Genomic DNA, 13,827 nt, shown 5'->3' with positions numbered 1-13,827 from the left:
TCGACATTAAACCTGCAATTTTATCTATTTATCTACTATAACTCGTGTCATAACTCCAGGGAGCTCAGAAACACTTCCTATCCAGTTTCTTTCATTGAAAAAAATAGGACTGCACTGAGATGACATCTGAGTGTAGTCCGATTTTCAAGGACTGGCAGAATGGAGAAGATGGAGATTTTTTTTTCCATCTTCCCCTCATCCAAGAGAATCAGATCACACCATGAGCAAACTCTGATCAGCCCGTTTCTCTTAGATGAGAGAAAATATGGTCGTGTAATCCTAGTCTAATTGAGATAAATTACAAAATGTAATATCTTTGCATTAACCATCAACTTTGCTGAAGCCATTATGAGAATTTTTTTTCATCTAACACTTAGCCGTCCACTCACAATGTTCTGCTTTAAACAATATGCCCAGGATTGTGAGGGCCTACCAAGCTCCAACCTAAAGCTGATACTGACATGGGGTATATGATAAGAATAAGAAGAATAAATGTAATACTTATGTCTGTACAGTATCTAAGCAACAGCTTTATTTCTCTTGGATTATACATAATATTTGACTATATATGATATATTAATATTACATATAGTGTTGTCTTGCACCTATTTACCAGTAAATTCATAAATCCTGTAAAATGAAATTATTTACTAAAAACATTGGTATACTGTACAGTTTATCAACTTGCATACAGAAATGTATGTAACCTAATCTTGCTTACAGGTACGACATCATTTTTAATTTCTGTTAAAAAACAACAAACAAGTGCACACATTTTAAGGAAAGAAGTGAAAGAGAAGCATTCATACTTCACTGCAAACTGTTAGTATCCTGAAAAAAAGTAGAACTTGGCAAGAATATTCACATCAAGCACCATTAGTCGGCTACAACACGCTACAGATTGGAACTGAGAAGTTACCGTGCAATTGATGTAATATCTGCTAAAAGTAGGCAAGCAATGGATGTTGCTGAGAGTGTGATGACTTTTGGACCCGAATAGCATCAGTTGTGGACAGTACAGTTGAATTATGATATATTTGTGCATTCAGAGTAATCTGGATAAACATTCTTGATATTATCATCAGGTCTGAAGTAAAGTTAGTGTAATTTCACTGAATGGTGACTGTATATCCACTCATAGCTTATCTGCCTGGTTCCAGGAGTCACAAAGCTCCTCGATTCCTAATATCAAACATTTTAAAGTTGGGAAAAGATTTTCCCTAGATGTTTTAATCAACATGATCTCTGGAAACAAATCTCAGCCCATAATTCCTTCATGATATGGACAAAGAATGCAGAACATTGCGTGCTGATTCATTATCGAATTAAGTGGCAACTCAACCCCTTCACCCCTTAAGGCCATGTACACACATTGAGTCTTTGGTCAGTGTTTTACCTCAGTATTTGTAAGCCAAAACCAGGAGAGGAAAACCAGAGGAAAAGTATAATAGAAACACGTCAGCACTTCTGGATTTATCACCCACTCCTGGTTTTGGCCTACAAATGCTGAGGTAAAAAAACCTCACCAAATACTGAACGTGTGAAGGTGGCCTTATCCAACAGGCATATTATGTAATATTATATATTAACCACTAATCCACTACTGCAGGGATACTAGATATTAATGAGGTTGACTCTTTAGATACACTTGTTAGGGCACGTTAGGTTAGGCTATGGGTTGAACTAGATGGACTTAAAGTCTTCCTTCAACCTTAATAACTATGTTACTTTCAAAATGCTGATACCAAGGCAATCAGCTGTAGAAATTATATGGCAGCCAATCAGTTGAGTGAGCATTCTTGTAATCCAAGGACAACTCTACTAGAATGAGAGACACTCATTCTGACCAAGAGAAACTTCTTTTACCTTTAACATTGATAAGATCACCAAAGATAGATATTAGGTATAGTATTAACTGCTAAATTACTCTAGATTACTAGAAATGTTACAGTCCTGTTGTCAATAAATAATTTGTTGATGTTTTCATAAAATTAAATAGTAATATATTAACATCACATATTAATATTAGAGATGAACAAATCAATTTGATGCAAATCGAATTTGTGAAGAATTTTAGGAAATTCGCTGGACCTGGTAAATTTGAACAATTTGTGATTAAACTTATGTGAACCGTCAAGTGTCCACCACTATTTTATACATTATAGATGATTGCAGCAGCCAGAGAAGGCTCACATGACCTTGGGAGCAATCGGGCGAGCTACCCGATAATGCCTTTCAGGTATCACAACACATAGAATAGCACAGCCAGTGAGGGACTATCAGAGCCTGTATAAAAGCTGATGCAGGAAATGCAGTGCAGCATTTATTTTAGAGTGAATTTGGCTAGTGAAAGGATGTCCCAGCTCACAGCTTAGCAATAGAAAGATGGAGAAAAAGCCAAAATACATGGATTAATATAATTAATATAATGTACAGCTGGTGTGTGTGACAAAACAGGAGTGAAATTAGGTTACCAGCAATTTACTCATAGCCATATATGCGGAGGTCACTTTGACATGACTAAAGTTGTCCTTGTATTAAATACTTTGAAAGGAATTGCACAATGGAGGTGTCAGAATATTATGCATATCTTTTCAGAGCAACTGGATTCCCTGCGATTCACTGTAAATTTATCCAAATTTATTATCAATCTTTTTTAAAGATTAATTTGAATTTCAAAAGATTTGATCTCTAATCGGTATCTAATATTACACTAAGAAAATAAGACATCATGTAGAGAAAATAAGGAGTGTATGTACTTGAATATAATGTGCAATGGTACTTTTTTTTGTGTGAATACAAAACAAATACATCATTTTGTCTAATCTGCAGTCGTCACTGAGATCCCTCAGGCCACATTCTCTCCCCTGTGGATGATCTTTCTTCTTGCTGCTGAAGATCGTTCCACCCTCAAGACTTGTGAACAAGAAATGATGATGGTTCCTGCCTTGGTGAACCATGGTGATGTCTGGAAGCAATCTTGTACTGGGAACACATGTGGAGAAGGTGACAATTGGTTGTCACACCAAAAAAATTGAAATCATTAAAAAACTAATTATATTGAACTTTATATTTTTCTAATGTCCAGGTTGGATAGTTTTGAGCATTGACAGAAAATGGACTTTAAGAATAAGATGTAATTGCCAAAAATATGTTCAACTCATTTCAAAACATTTGACTATAAAGCTTTATTCACACATCCATGTTTCGTGCGACCAGCACACTGATGGGATACAAATGGCATCATCAGTGTATTGTACATATAAAAAGCGAAACCAATCATAGCAGATTAGAACATCTGGTCGATTCAGTCTCAAAAGAAACAATTGGAACCAAGGACTTTTATCTAATTAAAGGGAATCTGTCAGTAGCACTAGCCATCCAAAGCTGTGTACAACTAAAATGTATATTTACAAGATGAATTGACATGTTGCACATTTCAACCACGTACCACAGGTCAGTTTACGCAGCAGAATTTTTTTAAAAAAAAATCACATTGGTCATAAGATTTCTATGAATCCCATCCATTTTGCTGGCACTGTAAGGCGCTGCATTTTTTGCGCAGCAGCAATGCCAGTTTCAAAAACGAAGAACTCACAGTGCGAGCTAAGACTATCACTTTCCTATTGCCACATTGTAATCTAATTCATGGACAATACTTTTTACTTTAAACGCTGAATCCTTCCTTTTTAAAAACATGTACACTTTGACCTGATGAGGGGCGATACCCCGAAACAGCGAACCTGCAAATTGAGATTCTGATTTGGCTTTTATCCTAAGTTATATTGCAAGACTTGTTAAAGGGGTTGATCATGACTTGTAGGGTTGCTGCTTCCAATAGGTGGCACTATAGAGTTAAAATATTCTCTTTCACTGAAGTGGCAATTTGCATACTAAATTTCCCAGAGGAGCATTGCACAGCGAATAAGCCTTCTTACCTTGACAAACCAGAGCTGGTATGTCACTCTCCCCAAGGAGAAACCTTACCCCTTAGACCTCAGTCCAGAGCCTCTCACCTAGCCAAATCAGTTCTCATACTTTGCACTGATGAGGGGCAATACCCCAAAACACCGTATCTGCAAACCGAGATTCTGACTTGGCTTTTTTCCTAAGTCATATTGCACGACTTGTTAAAGTGTCAATAATGACTTGTAGGGTTGCTGCTTCCAACAGGAGGCGCTATAGAGTTCAAGTCCTCTTTCTCTGAAGAGGCAATTTGCACAAGAAAAATGTAGGAATTTACAGAGTAAAATAATCAACAATTAGCAACTCTTAGTAAGCACCTGTTCACTCCTGATTTCTGTTTGGAAGTGACGGTCAGACTTTTGATATTTATATTTACAGAGTGAAATAATCAGGGTTTAGGTTTTAGGCAATGTTGTAAATTATATAGTGGAAACTGTGGTGATTTAGCTACTTTATTTAACAAAACTCGATTCATTTTTTAATACTCTATTAATCAATTTAATTAAGGTTCACTTTGAACCCTAAAACAGTACTAATCAATAGAAAATGCAAGGTATTATTCTTTTGACTAAATTAATACAACTGTTTGCCCATGTGCATCAAATAGACTGATCATTCTAAATAATGTCTCTAATGGAAAAGTAATGTTCATACAACATTCTCCGCATGAAACATCTCTTATCTTTCTATATATTTGCAGGGGAGTTTATTTATTGCATTCGGTATTGATAAAATAACTCAAGACGACATCATGTGGTAACATTTGGTATTACAAACCAACATGCACAGGTGAGCACAGGTGTACATTTTTCTTTTAGGACATAATGGAAAAGTACTTGAGTTATTATATGGACAAGAAGCCTCAACATTGCAAGACCAAATAGAATGCATATGTTTCTAAGAGCAATGTCATATGTTTTGATTTTACCCAACATGTTATTACATAAAATTCTTAATAAATGTTAATGTAGAATTAATTGTGTGTCAACTTAAGCAGTTTTCATGTCAATCACCCTAAAGAAAAAACTATTTCTTCTATGCAATAAAGAACATGATCACAGTTGTCCCTGCTTTTACTCATATGACATTGTATAATTACATGTACATGTTTTATGTAGAGTAAATCTATGTGCAAATAGCATTTAGAAATGGATGATATTATATATCGGGAATAATTCGATTTGAGCATTTGCATCTTTAGTTGCCCTCTTGCTTAACCCAAGATTTTTTTCCCTGCTCTGTTTGCTTGTGTAAACCTTCCATATATACCATCACTTTGGCCTATTGGACATTGTACTGTAGCTGATAGCCTTTTCTTTTGAGGTCTATTGAAAAGTCTGTAAATAAAGTAGATAAAATCCTTCGGGTAAGACAGGATGTGAAACAGGCTCAGGCCTGCGCTAGCATAAAGGTATTTCACTGACAGAGACAGCCCGTGGCAGGTGCAAGACCAGCCTGAATGAAGCAGATATAAATATGCCCAACCTGCAAAATTGTTTGAACATGTTTCCAGGCTAAAAAGCCTCCGATTCCCTTAATTACTTGGCGTTCTACCTGCGTACTACATGTTAGGGACTTTAGCTGAGCTCGGTCTGGAAATTCACAGGTACATTATCCTTCCTCACGTTCGGAAAATCAAGTTCCTGTTTCAGAGGAAACATTAAAATAAGATGATGATGAGGTGTTTCCCCATTTCAAATATTTTCAACAAGAATGTATATGATTTTATTACTGTGATTCACTGTAATAGAGGACACTAATGTGAAAGATAAATGTGGAATCCATGGTTCAAGTCTTTTATAGAGTAATATTATTTTATACTTTCATATATTGAATATCGCTATTTATCTCTGGCGAGAGGTCACTGCAGTGTTAGAAGTGCTCCAACTTACCAATACTGAGCCTCACCCAGGTTAAAATCTGTACAGAGCTGCAATACTGCAGTAATGTTATCCAATGGATCCTTCGTCCTCCCTATTTGACATATGTTTCTTTAGAGCAGACACGGGCAAAGTGCAGCCCACGGGAAACATCTGGCCCTATGGCTGTTCCAGTCTGCCCACGAATCAAGACAGCAGTAGGGGTTAAAAACAGTGGCTCACGGGCAACATCCTGCACCAGAGGCTCAGAAGGGAGGGGGAGATTTGGATGTGGGAGCGGAGAATTTGCTGAATTTCTTTCTTTTGGGGGGCGAAGAGACATTTAGCTTTTCCAGAACCTTTGTGCTACCAGTAACATACAAGCCTCTCTATTTCCATTAACAGATGATGGACGTGAGTGAGTGCTTGCTTTTTGGGGATTGAGTTGTAGCTTTTATTGGGAACATTTTACATAACGTTTGGGATCACAGTTATCCGGCGCTCTTCGCTGAGCACTTATTTTGGGGTTTCCATCTAAATCTCTGAGTGACGTGATTTAGATAAAACCCCCGAGGGATCCATTCACTATAATGAGTGTTGTGAATTCCGTTCTCGGGCTCCCTCCTGTGGTCATGAGTGGTACTGTGTGAGTTTGTTCTTGGGCTCCCTCTGGTGGCCTTTAGCGATATGGCTGGGCTCAGCTGTTTCATCTCCTGCTAGGCTGGGCCTATTTAACTCACCTGGACCTTTACTTGTCGCCTGCTGTCGGTGTATTCAGTCCTGATCCTGTGCTCTCCTGAATATTCCTTGTGACCAGTCTCCTGCTATGAGAAGCTAAGTTTGCTTGTTCAGTTTCTCATTATTTCCTTGAAAACGTTTCTCATTATATTATGAGTTCAGCCCAGCTTGCTTTTATGTGATTTTTTGCTTGCTGGTTAGTTCTGGGGTGCAGAGTGCGCCCCTCACATCGTGAGTCGGTGTGGGGGTTCTTGTATTCTCTGCGTGGTTTACTTTTGATAGTTTTTGTACTGACCGCACAGACACCTATCTTTATCTGCCTATCTAGTATTAGCGGGCCTCATTTGCTAAACCTGTTTCATCTCTGCGTTTGTGTTTAACCCTTAACTCACCGTTATTATTTGTGGGGGGCTATCTTAAACTTTGGGGATATTTCTCTGATGCAAGTGAGGTCTTTGCTTTCTTTTTAGGGGTAGTCAGTTTCTCAGGCTGTGACGAGGCGTCTAGGTTTTCAGGTAACGCTCCACAGCTGCCTTTAGTGTGTTTGGATAGGATCAGGATTGCGGTCAGTATAGCTTCCACATCCCCAGAACTTGTCCTATATATTCAGGGTATATGTGTCAGGTCAGTTTGAGATCCTACCACCAGGATCATAACAAATGAGGCAGCAGAGTTACTCTGGACTCCGTCTGGCCTCTGTTCAGTCGTGTCACTCTTTTCAGAAGTGTACAAAACTGTGGCCAACGGCAATTTTATGCAATCCTAAAAAGAAGGACACCGCTGGATCACAGGTCCTATGGCATCCATAATGCTTCTATCTGCCTCATCATAGGGAATCTTCTGCCGGGGGTTCCATATGAATCATGTATTTCAGAGATTTACACGAAAATCCCAGTGTAAGCACTCAGCGCAGAGCACAGGATAATTGTGCACTGAGCCTTACTGCGATCTTTGAAAGGCAGAATGAAAAAATCAACAGCATGTGAAGAATTAGGTTTATTCATTTATTACGCCATTTATTCTGTGGTATAAGTGATTAGATGACTTTATTCTTCTGTTCTGTGCCACTACGGTGATATCAAATTTATATTGGGTTTTTATGTTTTGCTGCTGTCACACACTAAAAGATGCTTTTTATTGTGAAAACCAGATTTTGCATCACCATATTTTGAGAGCTATAATTTTTCTATAATTCGGCTTTTCTACATGCATTTGCATATTTCCCATAAGGGATGGGGGCAGTGTTCTGGATCACTGCGTTGAGAAACACGTGATGGTGTCTCCGCGGTGTTGGATGTTTTGATCTCCCCGAGGTCATTCATCCTCATGTTTATAGTCTTTTCACTAGGCACTGCTCCTAATAACCAGTTTCCTACTCCACACTGATGAGGGGCAAGTACCCTGAAACAGCTGTCTGTGGATGGATACCATGTTTTGGCATAGGTGGTTTTCCTTTCTTGGATGCTGCCCTTCCCGTGGTTGTTCCTTCCCGGTGAAAGACCTGGCTATTCATTGCTTGCGTTGAGAAACACGTGATGGTGTCTCCGCAGCTTTTCTACATGCATTTGCATATTTCCCATAAGGGATGGGGGCAGTGTTCTGGATCACTGCGTTGAGAAACACGTGATGGTGTCTCCGCGGTGTTGGATGTTTTGATCTCCCCTAGGTCATTCATCCTCATGTTTATAGTCTTTTCACTAGGCACTGCTCCTAATAGCCAGTTTCCTACTCCACACTGATGAGGGGCAAGTACCCCGAAACAGCTGTCTGTGGATGGATACCATGTTTTGGCATAGGTGGTTTTCCTTTCTTGGATGCTGCCCTTCCTGTGGTTGTTCCTTCTCGGTGAAAGACCAGGCTATTCATTGCTTGCATTGAGAAACATGTGATGGTGTCTCCGCAGCTTTTCTACATGCATTTTCAAATGGACAATGACCTGAAGCATACTGCCAAAATGGTAACAAAGTGGCTTAAGGATAATAAAGTAAATGTTTTGCTGTGGCCATCACAAAGCCCTGATTTCAATCCTATTGAAAATTTATAGGGAAAGCTGAAAAGGCAAGTGCAAGCAAGGCGACCTACAAACCTGAATCAGTTACACCAGTCTTGTCTGGAGGAATGGTGTCAGGAATTTTTTTCTTCTTGCAAACCACCTATCAATTCTCAAAAAGTTTGAATTTGTGTGAATTCATGAATTTCTTTAAATTCAACTCGAATGTTATCCTTGTGGATTGATCCGCTGATCTCTAGAATTCACCTCTGGTCAGTGGCTGTCAGATAATTATTACATTAATACAGACTGATACTTTACAGTATCATTTCCACTTGTGAAAAAAATGTAGAAAATAACTGAAAAATAAGTAAACATATATGATACACAATTATAGCATCATTGACCAATTATGCACTTGTTTAATACTCTTGCAGCTTTCCCTCCTCTGCTGGAGTCACTGGAATGTCTTCCTCTTGCCTAGATACTTTTATATTCTGCACATAATTCCTACCTTCCCTTGGACTTTCGTGTGTGTGCTTGCCTTCATTCCTGGCCACCGCTTAGACTGCGTCTCAACCCCTTATTATTGTTCTGCCACAGAAATGTAAATACAATAGCAAAACTTAAAAGGCAAAATGTCTCCTTGTCCCCACATTTCCTGCACATAAGTAGTATCTCAGTACAGGTTTAAAGAACATGGTTTCATCTTCAAATATTTCTGTATTCCATCTATTTCTGAGAGAGGATTAATTTGACAACCAATATGGCCACCATCGTAGCTTCCCTATAAGTTGGCACATATTTTCCAGAATCCAAATATGTAATCTGTGATACATATGTACGTCCTAGGTAACAGTACAGAACATTGCTTCCACCTGTACAGTCAGCGCTGTTGTCATCATGACCCCTCTGAGCTATGTAAACAGGCAAGTCCCATCGTGCTTCCCAAGGCTGAATCTTGTAATCACAGCATTGGAGACAGGGATGTCTTAGAGTCAGGTAGGCAGTCCTGCAAAATGAAGAGGGTAGAAAGCTTTTACAATTTCTAGGTGTTTTCACATGAAAGCCTGTAATGTAATACCCTGAGAAGAGCAATGTCCTGAGATGATTTATTCTGTAGGAGCAAAGTATCTTTCCAGAAGGCCATACCTTAATTATGTGACAACGACCTAAAAGAAGCATATTTACAGCAAATTTCCTGTCTTTTACATCAATCATCACTGGCACCCAAATGATGAAATAGCTTTTTTGTGATTCATATCCAAACCTTCAGTTTAATCCATATTCCACATAGTTATGCATTTAGACTTTGTAAATAGAAAATAGATAGGAATAATTTACGATATATAAAATAATTTAATGGGAAAGTTATCTGAAACCGCTGTACAATCTAACATCTAATATATTAATGGCAAGGTGAGTACTTTGTCTCAGGTGGAGCCATTCACTTACTGAAAGGGTCATTTTTGCTGCCACTGGCTACATTCCCACGATGAGCTTTTGGTGCGTTTTTGATGTTGCAGAATGTCTGTACGATTTCTGCACCTAATATATCTATCAGGTTACTTATGTGTTTTTATTGCTTTTTTGAGTTTGTTTCTTTAACATGTGTTTCAATTGCGTTTTTGAAGCTGTGTTTTTTGTCTGTTTTCTTGTGTCGTGTCATGCTTTAAATAAAGCTGCTTTGTTTTTAAAACTTCTGTTTTTTTTACTTTGATAAAACGTTATTAGTATTCTTAGATGCTGATTACATGAGTTTGTAATGCCTTTTGGCAGCAGAAAAGCACTAAAAACACATGTAAGGTTTTTTGCTGAATCTGAGAGTTTCCACAATGAGCTTTTATCGCGTTTTTGATGCTACGAGATTCCCCTGCCTCAAAAGCGCAACATCTTATAGTTCCAGCTAAGTGGATGGAATTTCTAGAAATCTCATGCCCGCTGTACTTTTTATTTACACTACGTAAACTGACCCGCAGAGTGTTATGTGCAGATTTGCCCCATAAACTTGCATTATATGGGGGAAATCCGCAGGTAAAAAATGTACTTGCATTTTTAGTGGAAACGAATCCAAAACGCTGGTAATCTGCACTTAAGTACGTCAATAAAGTTTTGTCAAAGCAAAAAGCCATGAAGTATTAAAAACAAAGCATCTTTCCGATTACACTGGTGCATTAGCAGTTGGGGTAATGGTTTTGGGGTGGATATTAGCTTTGTAATATCCGCTGACATCAAGCCCAGGGATTTGTAATAGAGAGGTGTTTATAAGACACCCCGAATACTAACCCCATAGTCAAAAGAAAAAAAAGCACACACAAAGTCCTTTATGTATTTGTAAAAAGCACAATGTTATGACTCTGATATCGGATATCCAGGGACCAGTGGCTCCTTCCCTCTCCCTAGTGCTAGGGATGCTATCCTGGATTACTTCTTATCATGAAGAAACCTTGCTAACCTCCTGCATCCGCCCTTAATCTGATCCCTCCTCCACCCAGGGAAGTGGGGAACAGTACTGTATGAAAATACACAAATCAGACTAACAAGGAAATAGGTACAGGGATAAAGGGAAAAAAATTACACAGGCATGCACGCACAAACATCAGAGTGGAAAACATAGGGGGAGATGAGGAATTGCACACAACCAAATAACCAAGCAAGTGTCTCCAGATACACGCTCCAAACACCTCCTCAAACAACCAATTCCTCCAGCTCCTGAGCCAAGCAGCATGAAACTAACTCTGGCGTCACTGATAGCCAGAGACAAGTATACAGTGGGGCAAAAAAGTATTTAGTCAGTCAGCAATAGTGCAAGTTCCACCACTTAAAAAGATGAGAGGCGTCTGTAATTTACATCATAGGTAGACCTCAACTATGGGAGACAAACTGAGTAAAAAAAATCCAGAAAATCACATTGTCTGTTTTTTTAACATTTAATTTGCATATTATGGTGGAAAATAAGTATTTGGTCAGAAACAAACAATCAAGATTTCTGGCTCTCACAGACCTGTAACTTCTTCTTTAAGAGTCTCCTCTTTCCTCCACTCATTACCTGTAGTAATGGCACCTGTTTAAACTTGTTATCAGCATAAAAAGACACCTGTGCACACCCTCAAACAGTCTGACTCCAAACTCCACTATGGTGAAGACCAAAGAGCTGTCAAAGGACACCAGAAACAAAATTGTAGCCCTGCACCAGGCTGGGAAGACTGAATCTGCAATAGCCAACCAGCTTGGAGTGAAGAAATCAACAGTGGGAGCAATAGTTAGAAAATGGAAGACATACAAGACCACTGATAATCTCCCTCGATCTGGGGCTCCACGCAAAATCCCACCCCGTGGGGTCAGAATGATCACAAGAACGGTGAGAAAAAATCCCAGAACCATGCGGGGGGACCTAGTGAATGAACTGCAGAGAGCTGGGACCAATGTAACAAGGCCTACCATAAGTAACACACTATGCCACCATGGACTCAGATCCTGCAGTGCTAGACGTGTCCCACTGCTTAAGCCAGTACATGTCCGGGCCCGTCTGAAGTTTGCTAGAGAGCATTTGTATGATCCAGAGGAGTTTTGGGAGAATGTCCTATGGTCTGATGAAACCAAACTGGAACTGTTTGGTAGAAACACAACTTGTCGTGTTTGGAGGAAAAAGAATACTGAGTTGCATCCATCAAACACCATACCTACTGTAAAGCATGGTGGTGGAAACATCATGCTTTGGGGCTGTTTCTCTGCAAAGGGGCCAGGACGACTGATCCGGGTACATGAAAGAATGAATGGGGCCATGTATCGTGAGATTTTGAGTGCAAACCTCCTTCCATCAGCAAGGGCATTGAAGATGAAACGTGTCTGGGTCTTTCAACATGACAATGATCCAAAGCACACCGCCAGGGCAACGAAGGAGTGGCTTCGTAAGAAGCATTTCAAGGTCCTGGAGTCGCCTAGCCAGTCTCCAGATCTCAACCCTATAGAAAACCTTTGGAGGGAGTTGAAAGTCCGTGTTGCCAAGCGAAAAGCCAAAAACATCACTGCTCTAGAGGAGATCTGCATGGAGGAATGGGCCAACATACCAACAACAGTGTGTGGCAACCTTGTGAAGACTTACAGAAAACGTTTGACCTCTGTCATTGCCAACAAAGGATATTTTACAAAGTATTGAGATGAAATTTTGTTTCTGACCAAATACTTATTTTCCACCATAATATGCAAATTAAATGTTAAAAAAACAGACAATGTGATTTTCTGGATTTTTTTTTCTCAGTTTGTCTCCCATAGTTGAGGTCTACCTATGATGTAAATTACAGACGCCTCTCATCTTTTTAAGTGGTGGAAATTGCACTATTGCTGACTGACTAAATACTTTTTTGCCCCACTGTATATAGGAGAGAGGAGTGGCCAACACTGAACAGCTGAGATTATCAACTCTGTAAAGCTTCAAGGAGTTCTCACCTGAACTGTTTAAACCCTGCTTTGCTAGCAGAAACCAGCATCCTTTAACATGGTGGTGAGGCGTTTCTAATAAGTGCAGGAAATCAGATGCTGCAGTCTTCTGGCTCCTCTCTGTTATGGTAAACCTTTGATACACTTCCTGACAATTTCCCTCTTTCTCCCATTTATTAAAAAAAAATAAAAAATGAATCCACAGATCCACAGTGGTCCACTTTAATCTATATGGAGATCCCACATTGAAAATTGCATCAAAGAGGATTGACAGCAGCAATCAAAGCTAACTCTGGCCGAAGCTGTTAGAGGCTGGCGGCAGATGTATATCATAGGTGTAGCCAGTAGAAAATGGAGCAAGTCCGATCCTGAGCCTTCTTCACACACCTGCTCCCGTCATATGATGTTCTATACATATACAGCTCTGGCAAAAATTAAGAGACCACCACATCAAAACCCTGTCATGGGCAGCCCAATCTCCAGACCTGAACCCCATTGAAAACCTCTGGAATGTAATCCAATGGTAATCCAATGATGGATAGGCACAAGCCATCAAACAAAGAATAACTGCTTAAATTTTTGCGCCAGAAACAGTGTGAAAGACTGGTGGAAAACATGCCAAGACGCATGAAAGCTGTGATTAAAAATCATGGTTATTTCACAAAATATTGATTTCTGAACTCTTCCTGAGTTAAAACATTAGTATTGTTGTTTCTAAATGATTATGAACTTGTTTTCTTGCCTTAGATGAGGTCTGAAAGCACTGTTTTTTTTAAAAATTTGACCATTTTTCTTTGTCAGAAAAAAAAAACCTAAAATTATTGCTTGGAAATT

This window comes from Ranitomeya variabilis, chromosome 6 (genome assembly GCF_051348905.1).
Source record: "Ranitomeya variabilis isolate aRanVar5 chromosome 6, aRanVar5.hap1, whole genome shotgun sequence".
NCBI lineage: Eukaryota > Metazoa > Chordata > Amphibia > Anura > Dendrobatidae > Ranitomeya > Ranitomeya variabilis.
This window is presented reverse-complemented; position numbering follows the sequence as displayed.